This window comes from Ovis aries, chromosome X (assembly GCF_016772045.2).
Source record: "Ovis aries strain OAR_USU_Benz2616 breed Rambouillet chromosome X, ARS-UI_Ramb_v3.0, whole genome shotgun sequence".
Taxonomy (NCBI): domain Eukaryota; kingdom Metazoa; phylum Chordata; class Mammalia; order Artiodactyla; family Bovidae; genus Ovis; species Ovis aries.
In genome coordinates, this window is record NC_056080.1 from 125,911,719 (window position 1) to 125,921,874 (window position 10,156).

General features: G+C 45.4%; 1 protein-coding gene across 1 annotated transcript in view; it reads left to right on the forward strand.

The window, feature by feature from the left end:
* Positions 1-9,538, forward strand: part of GUCY2F (guanylate cyclase 2F, retinal) — a 138,217-nt gene extending 128,679 nt beyond the window's left edge. Inside the window, exon 19 of the mRNA XM_027963150.3 lies at positions 6,844-9,538. The gene's annotated coding sequence lies outside the window, so the exon portion shown is untranslated. The remainder of the gene's footprint in view (positions 1-6,843) is intronic.
* The last annotated feature ends 618 nt before the right edge of the window (positions 9,539-10,156 follow it).

Here is a 10,156-nt window from a genome sequence, read left to right on the forward strand (position 1 = left end):
TGTCTATCACCAACTACCAGAGTTCACTCAGACTTACGTCCATTGAGTCCGTGATGCCATCCAGCCATCTCATCCTCTGTCGTCCCCTTCTCCTCCTGCCCCCAATCCCTCCCAGCATCAGAGTCTTTTCCAATGAGTCAACTCTTCGCATGAGGTGGCCAAAGTACTGGAGCTTCAGCTTTTCCTTCCAAAGAAATCCCAGGGCTGATCTCCTTCAGAATGGACTGGTTGGATCTTGCAGTCCAAGGGACTCTCAAGAGTCTTCTCCAATACCACAGTTCAAAAGCATCAATTCTTCAGCACTCAGCCTTCTTCACAGTCCAACTCTCACATCCATACATGACCACAGGAAAAACCATAGCCTTGACTAGACGGACCTTAATTGGCAAAGTAATGTCTCTGCTTTTGAATATGCTATCTACGTTGGTCATAACTTTCCTTCCAAGGAGTAAGCGTCTTTTAATTTCATGGCTGCAGTCACCACCTGCAGTGATTTTTTTCAGTTTTATGTCCTCAGTTCAATTCAGTCGCTAAGTTGTGTCTGACACTTTGCGACCCCATGGACTGCAGCATGCCAGGCTTCCTTGTCCATCACCAACTCCCAGAGCTTACTCAAACTCATGTCCATCAAGTTGGGGACGCCATCCAACCACTTCATCCTCTGTCATCCCCTTCTCCACCCTCCTTCAATCTTTCCCATCATCAGGGTCTTTTCCAATGAGTCAGTTCTTTGCATCAGGTGGCCAAAGTATTGGAGCTTCAGCTTTAGCATTAATCCTTCCAATGAATATTCAGGACTTATTTCTTTTAGAATGGACTGGTGGGATCTCCTTGCAGTCCACAGGACTCTCAAGAGTCTTCTCAAAGACCACAGTTCAAAAGCATCAATTCTTCGGTGCTCAGCTTTCTTTATAGTCCAACTCTCACATCCATACATGACCACTGGAAAAACCATAGCCTTGACTAAATGGATCTTTGTTGGCAAAGTAATGTCTCTGCTTTTTAATATGCTGTCTAGGTTGGTCATAACTTTCCTTCCAAGGAGTAAGTGTCTTAATTTCATGGCTGCAGTCACCATCTGCAGTGATTTTGGAGCCCAAAAGAATAAAGTCAGCCACTATTTCCCCATCTATTTCCCATGAAGTGATGGGACCGGATGCCATGATATTAATTTTCTGAATGTTGAGTTTTAAGCCAACTTATTCACTCTCCTCTTTTACTTTCATCAAGAGGCTTTTTAGTTCTTCTTCACTTTCTGCCATAAAGGTGGTGTCATCTGCATATCTGAGGTTGTTGATATTTCTCCCGGCAATCTTGATTCCAGCTTGTGTTTCTTCCAGTCCAGCGTTTCTCATGATGTACTCTGCATATAAGTTAAATAAGCAGGGTGACAATATACAGCCCTGATGTACTCCTTTTCCTATCTGGAACCAGTCTGTTCCATGTCCAGTTCTAAATATTGCTTCCTGACCTGCATACAGGTTTCTCAAGAGACAGGTCAGGTGGTCTGGCATTCCTGTCTCTTTCAGGACTTTCCACAGTTTATTGTGATCCACACAGTCAAAGGCTTTGGCATAGTCAATAAGGCAGAAATAGATGTTTTCCTGGAACTCTCTTGCTTTTTCCATGATCCAGCGGATGTTGGCGATTTGATCTCTGGTTCCTCTGCCTTTTCTAAAACCAGCTTGGACATCTGGAATTTCATGGTTCACGTATCACTGAAGCCTGGCTTGGAGAATTTTGAGCATCACTTTACTAGCGTGTGAGATGAGTGCAATTGTGCAGTAGTTTGAGCATTCTTTGGCATTGCCTTTCTTTGGGATTGGAATGAAAACTGATCTTTTCCAGTCCTGTGGCCACTGCTGAGTTTTCCAAATTTGGTGGCATATTGAGTGCAGCACTTTCACAGCATCATCCTTTAGGATTTGAAATAGCTCAACTGCAATTCCATCATCTCCACTAGCTTTGTTCATAGTGATGCTTCCTAAGGCCCACTTGACTTCACATTCCAGGGTGTCTGGCTCTAGGTGAGTGATCACACCATCGTGATTATCATGAAGATCTTTTTTGTACAGTTCTTCTGTGTATTCTTGCCACCTCTTCTCAATATCTTCTGCTTCTGTTAGATCCATACCTAAGAACAGACAAAAAGAAGTCTCATCTGGCTGGGCACCATGAACTAACTCATTCAGCTTGTTGTCTTGATCAGAGGTCCCAAATGTTATATCAGAAAGTGGTTTCTACATGCCATGCCAGGTATGCACATCTAACCCTCAAACTGCCAAAGATCTACTCTGGAGCAGCTGTCTATGTCTTCCTCTCAGCCTGGGCCATTGTCTGCCAACAATACAGGCTGTCCCTTTAAAGTTCCCCTAAAGCCCATATGCTGCCGTTTAAGAGCATTTCCTTTTGTGCTGTGGTCAGTAGAAATGGGGAATGCCTATAATCCATTCTGGCCAATTGCCTCCACCCAGCTTTGCTTCTTCCCTAGACTGCTCAGTTTACTGCCTTTCAGTAGCCTAGGAAAACTTCCCTTTTTGGAAAGCCTCCCTTGGTGGGTATTCTGAGCCTGACAACAGCTGTATTCCTTCCAATGTCTAAGGAAGTCATTGAACATTTTACAACTTCTTGATGAAGTCTGAAGAGGAAGTGAATTCTCAGCTAGGGTCAGCTATCCACAGTCTCCCAGGGGACTGTACAGTGGCTTAAGGAAAACCTCATTGTGGCCTACTACAACCACACTGCCTTGCCAAAGTACACAAGGCCAACCACTGAGCTCTGCCACCAGCAGAGCCAGAGCAATGGAGGGCAGAGTGCAATGGAACGACAGCGCTTCCCTGACCCAACAAGTCAGGTGACCAAGCCTCAGGCCAGGCAACTCTGTGCCACGCAGGAATCACTGCAGCCAAGTGAGTTCGCTAATTTCCACACAGCCATGCTGAATGCAGTGTGGCCTTCCAAGAATTGCCTTCAGTTTCACATCCTAAAAGAGGTACTGAAATTAAATAGAAAGAGTGAAAAAATGAGAAAGGGAGATGGGCAGAGAGAGATGCGAGAGAGTAGCGGGTAGGGAAGGCAAAATGAAATAAAAGGGAGCAAACCTTGCCTCTGAATGTTTCTGGGCCATGACAATGAGCCGTGTTGAGACCATATCTGCACATAGCTAGGCAACCAGGATGTGTGTACATGGTTAATTCAGAGCTTTGGAATTATGGCAGGAACTTAAGAACCAGGCAGGCTCTCCCTACCCTGGTATGCATTTTCCTGCTATCTAAACATATACAAAAGGACTTTAGGACAGTTCCAAGGAAGCATAACAGATATGAAGTCACAGAATCCAAGTGGATGTACAGAAGGACTTAGGTAATTTCCTTCCTGTAGGTTAGTACCCCAACCCAGGCACGGAACCCTGGATTTCTTCAAATCCCACTGTTCTTTCCATTGGCCCAAATTGCTATCGGGCTCCACCTTGGGGCCAGCCACAGTCTTCTTACTCTGGAGCAGCTTTGTGGAACTCTGATACCTCATTAAGGTTTCAGGAAAAACATCAGACTCCAGCAACTCAGGATCCACCACACACAATACAGCAGGGGAGACTTTAAGGCCTACGTGAAGAACTGTGTTGGTTGTGGTGTTACTGAAAGGAAGTAGCAGGTACATCTTCAATGGTTAGAGATGAAATAAACATATTTTCTGAAGACCTGAGGGCAGGGGAGGTGGAGCAGGTGTGGGTTTTTCCCTTAGATCCCTTTCAGCTCTGAAATTCTATAATTAGTACTATCATTTAAAAACTATTTTATTTAGAAAAACTTAAACTTGGATTCCTTAACCTTGTGCCCTGCATGATAATGGCATACTTCCACTATTTAGCTTCCCTGTAGTAGTCTGTTTGAGAAGGCTGTGTGTGTGTGTGTGTGTGTGTGTGTGTGTGTGTATGTGTGTGTGCGTGCCTGCACATGGGTATGTCTTTATAAATTGTGTCTATTTCTTTCCAAAGAAAAAAGATACATGAAGATTTATAGAGACCCACCTAAAGGTGCCCCTCATCCCAACCCCCTTCAACCCACTCACTGAGATAAGCTCAAACTCTAGGGATTCCTGAAGCCAGGGCGAACAGTACACACTTGAAATCGCTCCTTATGTTGCTTTTCTTCTTTTATAAGCATGTCAACAAAGCCACCAGGACTGAAAGTGTCTGAAATAAATAAGCAAGTGAGCAAAACAGAATGAATGAAAGAGGGCAATGACTTTGAAAAACTGAGTTGCATTTAAACCACCTCAGACAGATGTCACAGCACCCCTATTTTTAAAATGTCTTGAGAAATGCCCTTCATTATTGTTTGCAAGTGCTCCTCTTTGGTTGACTTCTATTCCTTGTGCTAATGACCTCTTGGCTTGTGGGTGATGATGTAGTTGATAATGAGTGGGCTGTTCTGGGTGAGGCACTATGGGGTATACAAACAGGAAATCATCTGAGATGTGGTCACCCTCTCTGTTTGATGGAGAATCCGGGTGCGTTTTGGACAGCTCAGAGCCCCAGTCTGATGGAATGACAGGCCAGGCTGATAAGAACTAGGAAGGGGATCCCCTGAGGTGTGTGACACATGCCCAGGAAGTGTTTAGAACCATCTTCACTCTCCCTGTTTCTGAGTAGGCCTACAGGAGGCTTCAAGATTCAGAGCAATTCTTCATTTCCTGGATACTTTAGAGATTCCTGGCATCGCTAAAGAAAAAACCAAACCAGAAAGTGGCTACTTTCTCCAGCTTGTCTGTTCAGTTCAGTTCAGTCACTCAGTTGTGTCCGACTCTTTGCAACCCCATGAATCGCAGCACGCCAGGCCTCCCTGTCCATCACCAACTCCCGGAGTTCACTCAGACTCATGGCCATTGAGTCCGTGATGCCATCCAGCCATCTCATCCTCTGTCGTCCCCTTCTCCTCCTGCCCCCAATCCCTCCCAGCATCAGAGTCTTTTCCAATCAGTCAATTCTTCGCATGAGGTGGCCAAAGTATTGGAGTTTCAGCTTCAGCATCAGTCCTTCCAATGAACACCCAGGACTGATCTCTTTTAGGATGGACTGGTTGGATCTCCTTGCAGGCCAAGGGACTCTCAAGAGTCTTCTCCAACACCACAGTTCAAAAGCATCAATTCTTCGGTGCTCAGCCTTCTTCACAGTCCAAGTCTCACGTCCATATATGACCACTGGAAAACCATAGCCTTGACTAGACGGACCTTTGTTGGCAAAGTAATATCTCTATTTTTTAATATGCTATGTAAGTTAGTCATAACTTTCCTTCCAAGGAGTAAGTGTCTTTTAATTTTATGGCTGCAGTCACCATCTGCAGTGATTTTGGAGCCCCCCAGAAGAAAGTCTGACACTGTTTCCACCATTTCCCCATCTATTTCCCATGAAGTGATGGGACCGGATGCCATGATCTTCGTTTTCTGAATGTTGAGCTTTAAGCCAACTTTTTCACTCTCCTCTTTCACTTTCATCAAGAGGCTTTTTAGTGCCTCTTCACTTTCTGCCATAAGGGTGGTGTCATCTGCATATCTGAGGTTATTGATATTTCTCCCAGAAATCTTGATACCAGCTTGTGCTTCCTTGTGGCTTATTTTCAGTTCTCTGCATGTGGCTTGGGGCTCCCTTTCTATAACTGCTCTGCATCTTAGAGAAAATGTGGATTCTTGTTTGAATGATATGCCATGTGTTTCCACTTAGCATGTGGCAGTCAACCTATGATTCTCATGCCATCTTACTGATGGTGGAAGCTGTGTGGATTGGGACCTGGTAGTAACATTTCAGAGAAGGGGTGATGGGAGCATTAGTTTGTCTAGCAGCATCCAAGCTGGGACATACTATAAAAGCAAAAGAAAGTGCAAATATCTAGACACACACACACACACACACACACACACACACACACACACACACTGATCCATAAGGTTCTGGGCTTTTCTAATCTCCCCTCCTTAGCACCCCTCCCACACACACATGCAGAAACAACCACAGCAGCAAAGCTTGGCATGGCCTCCAAGATGGACCCAAATAAAAGCTCTTGGGCTCACATCTGGAATAGCAAATCTCATCATTAAAGAAGCTAGAGTCTTGTTAACTCCACTGCTCTCACACAGATGTTCTTCCAGGCAAGGTAATCCCTAGATAAAAATCGGGGTATTAAGTTCCTCTTGTTAATGTTCTCCCTCACCTCCTGACTTGCCTGATCTCACTGCCACACCCCACCACAGCCATCACCTGTCCTCCACCTGCTTTCTCTCTGGTGGTTCCTGCAGAGGCTGGCTTTTCCTCTAGTCGCTCCTGCCTGGTGCAGCTGTGCAGGTCAGGGTGCCAACCTGGATGGAAAACGTCAGCAAAGCTGGGAGGGCTGTTTGTGCTTCCGTGCCTTGTCCAGACTCTCCTCTGTGGTCGATCACCCACCGGGCTTTCACTGAAAGAGGCATGGTGGCTGGTGCAAAGAGGGAGGAGATAGGTTCTGAGCTCAAGAATCTCACAATAGAACTGAGGAGGAAGCAGCAGACACATGGGAGATGGAAAAGCTGGGTATAGTGGTGGAGAGAATTGGAAGCAACCTCATTCTTGCTGAAAGAGCTGAGAGGCCACGGAAGCTTCCAGGTGAGCTAGAAGAGTCTGGGAAGACTTTGTATAGGAGGTGGGCACTGACCTAGTATCCAGCGATGCTCACCATGGAGCCACCCACTAAGATGGGTTGGTTATCACATGTGTTGGGGTTTGGAGTTGGGATGGGGGGAGGTGGGTGGGGGTGAAACCATCATGTAGAACTCTTCTAACTACAGTCCTCCTGTGGTTCTTTTCCTCCCTAGCCCGGCTTTCTACATCTCCAGCTACCCTTCCAGGTATCATCTCCTTGAGCTTGGAAAATTCCAGCAGCAGCTGGAAGCCAGGCATTGGCTGCAAGAACAACATTGGCTGGATTTCAAGTTGCATTCAGACCTTCACAGGGGAAAATCTGTTGTGCTTTGGCTCCTTCTAATCAAGACCATGTGCTCTGGGCCCCATGGAGACATAATTGGTGGAATACTTTCTCTAATAGTTCATCTTGGGGATTCAAAAGCAAATACAAACTCAAGGTGGTATGGAATGGATGCTGGCTGCCTGGGCTTAAAAGCAATGCCCCTGGGTTGCCAAGGGGATCGCTTGTCCTCTGAGGGGGAGAAACTGCCTCTCTGAGAGGAGAAGCTGCAAAGGGCACAGGATTCTGACATTTCTCTCTCCTCCCCTGAGAAATACAGGAGCTTCTTGTGTGAAGAGCAAGAGGAAACTAGCCTGGGATCCACTTCAAAAAGCCTCCAGGGGACACTGAATGACAAGCTGGGCATTTCTACCAACAACTGCTGGCCAGAGGAGGCCCGGGAAAGGGCAGGTGTTCATTGCAGAGAGCTCTGGTGTGGTAGGAATCTAGGGACCTGGGCTCTAGCCCCGATGGAGCCATACATTCCTTGTGTGATCTGGGAGCAGGCTCCTCTTTGCCCTGCTTCTTTCTCCCACCTACCCTGGGCCCTAGGAGTCAAAATGAGGGAACCACCTCCTCTTTAATGGCTTTGGCTGCTCTGAAATTCTGGGATTCAAGGTTCAGCTCTTTAGATGGTGGTCAATACTTGAGGGAAAGCAGCCTATGAGAGAGTTTGTGTGTATGCATGCTCAGTTGTGTCCAACTCTTTGCGACCTCATGGACTCTAGCCCTCCAGGCTCCTCTGTCCATGGGACTCTCCAGGCAAGAATACTGGAGTGGGTTGCAGTGCCCTCCTCCAGAGGATCTTCCCGACCTAGGGATCAAACCCGCATCTCTTGTGTCTGTGGCACTGTAGGTGGATTCTTTACCACTGCGCTGCCTGGGAAGCCCAGAGAGTTCTTACCTCCTTCAAATTATACCTTATTTGGAAAGTCAGTGTCCAGAGATGTTGGCACATCCCTAGTTGGATTTGCATGAAGAGAAGCACCAAATCACACAGCACTGCTGCTTCCATCAGGCAGCACTCTATTTATGTTCTCTGTGAGGGCTTTGGAAAGACCTATAGGAATGGAGGGGCTTCCCAGGTGGCGCTAGTGGTAAGAACCTGCCTGCCAAGGCAGGAGATGCAAGAGATGTGGATTCAATCCCTGGGTCAGGAAGATCCCCTGGAGAAGGAAATGGCAGCCCACTCCAGTATTCTTGCCTGGAGAATCCCATAGATGGGGGCACCAAGTGGGCTACAGTCCATAGGGTTGCACAGAGTCAAATATGACTTAGTGACTTAGCACACACGCCTGCACATAGGAATGGAGAGCCTATCGTCCTGTGCTCATCTATGTCCGTTAATTCTACCCCTTTGTCATCATTAAGTTTCTCTGTTAGCTGAAGTTTTTCATGCTATGATTTGCAGGAGACATGGGGTCTAATCCTAGCTCACCTCCTACCTAAACTTTCGACCTTGGCAGTCATCATTTAATCCCTGTTTGCACTAGGTTATGAACCATGCAAGAAAAATGGTCTTAATGGGTTCACAGTTATACTTGGAAGGAAGGGCAGGAGAGAGGGAGAAAGGGCAGGTAGAATGAAGTAGGGTGGGGAAAGGAATGGAGAAGAGAGGGAGTGGGTTGTTTTTTAGTTAAAAACTGTCACTGAGCTTGATCACCACCGTATTCTCTAGACTTGACTCTGAGTGACTTTTAGCTGTTTTCTAAAATAAAATCCACCCTCAAAGGACAAAGATTTATCACCACTGAGGAGATTCAAAAGAATGTGCCATAGGCTCTGAATTCAATTACTAAAGAGGAGTTCCAAAAAATGTTATGAGCAATGGCAGCATCATTGCAACGAATGTACAGGTATTTAGCCTCCCAAGGTGCTAGTCCAAAGGGGACACTATTTCCTTGGATGTACATGTCCTAATATACTTGTGAAAAAGCAGCAGTCACATTACATTATGGTCATATTTCAAATTATTGCCTATTTCCTCCCCTCTCATTCTCAAGGGGGATTGGCAACATCTAGTTGCCAAGTTTTGTAGGGAGCAGCTGAAAGCCATGTGGGATTTTTACCCTACCTTGTTCTGTACCTATGGCTATTAGTTTCCCTTTTCTGTACATGCAATAAAATTGTATCATACAAAATTCACACTTGTATAATACTTTATGCCTCAGGCCCATGTGGCTCAAGTGGTAAAGAATCCTCCTACAATGCAGGAGATGAGGGTTCAGTCCCTGGGACAAGAAGATCCTCTGGAGAAGGAAATGGCAATCCACTTCAGTATTCTTCCCTGGGAAATCTCATGGACAGAGGAACCTGGCAGGCTATGGTTCATGGGATCGCAAACAGTTGGACACAACTTAGCAACTAAACACACACACACACACACACACACACACACACACACTGCTTTATGTTTTTCAAGGCAATTTTGTATCAGATGGTAATCTCATAGAATGAAGGAACCCCATTTGATTTAGTTTTGAATATTCAAACCCTATAACAATGCCTCACCCATAACATTCAATAAATGTTCACCTATCCTTTCACTTTATCCTTGAAACATGCCTTGTAAAGAAGTCAGATAAGGTATTAGTCAAGATGTTATTCCTATTTTACAAGAACTCAGGACACAAAGAGTACAGTGTATATGGGAGTGGAAGCAGTCTATTGTAGTATTTGGGACCATGGGCTTTGGAGATGGTTCTAGATTTCAGTTTCGACTTTTCACTGATGAACTATTAATCTTAAGTCAATGACTAAACTTCAGTTTTCTCAACTGAGGAACAATATCCTCTCAAGCGAGGAAAATAATGGTTTCTACCTCGCAGGGTTATTGTGAGGATGAAAGGTTATCATCTATGTAAGGTACTTAGCATAGGGGGTATTCAATCAATGGTGGCTATTCTTATTTAGTGAATTGTTTAGTTTATACAGGTAGCTGGTGGCAAAGCCCAAGGTGGAATCCAGGGCTAACTTTAAGTGTCAAATTCTTTGCACAAGACAAGGTGGAAATGAGTGTGAGATAAAGTGGCCTAAACTCTAGAGATTTGGCTAACGAATGGAGTACAGAAGCTTCTGAATGACCTTTGCATTTCTTACACAAGGGATCTTCTGAAATGGGTGTTAAAGACCATTTGGTCCAATCCCTGCACCTTCCAGAAATA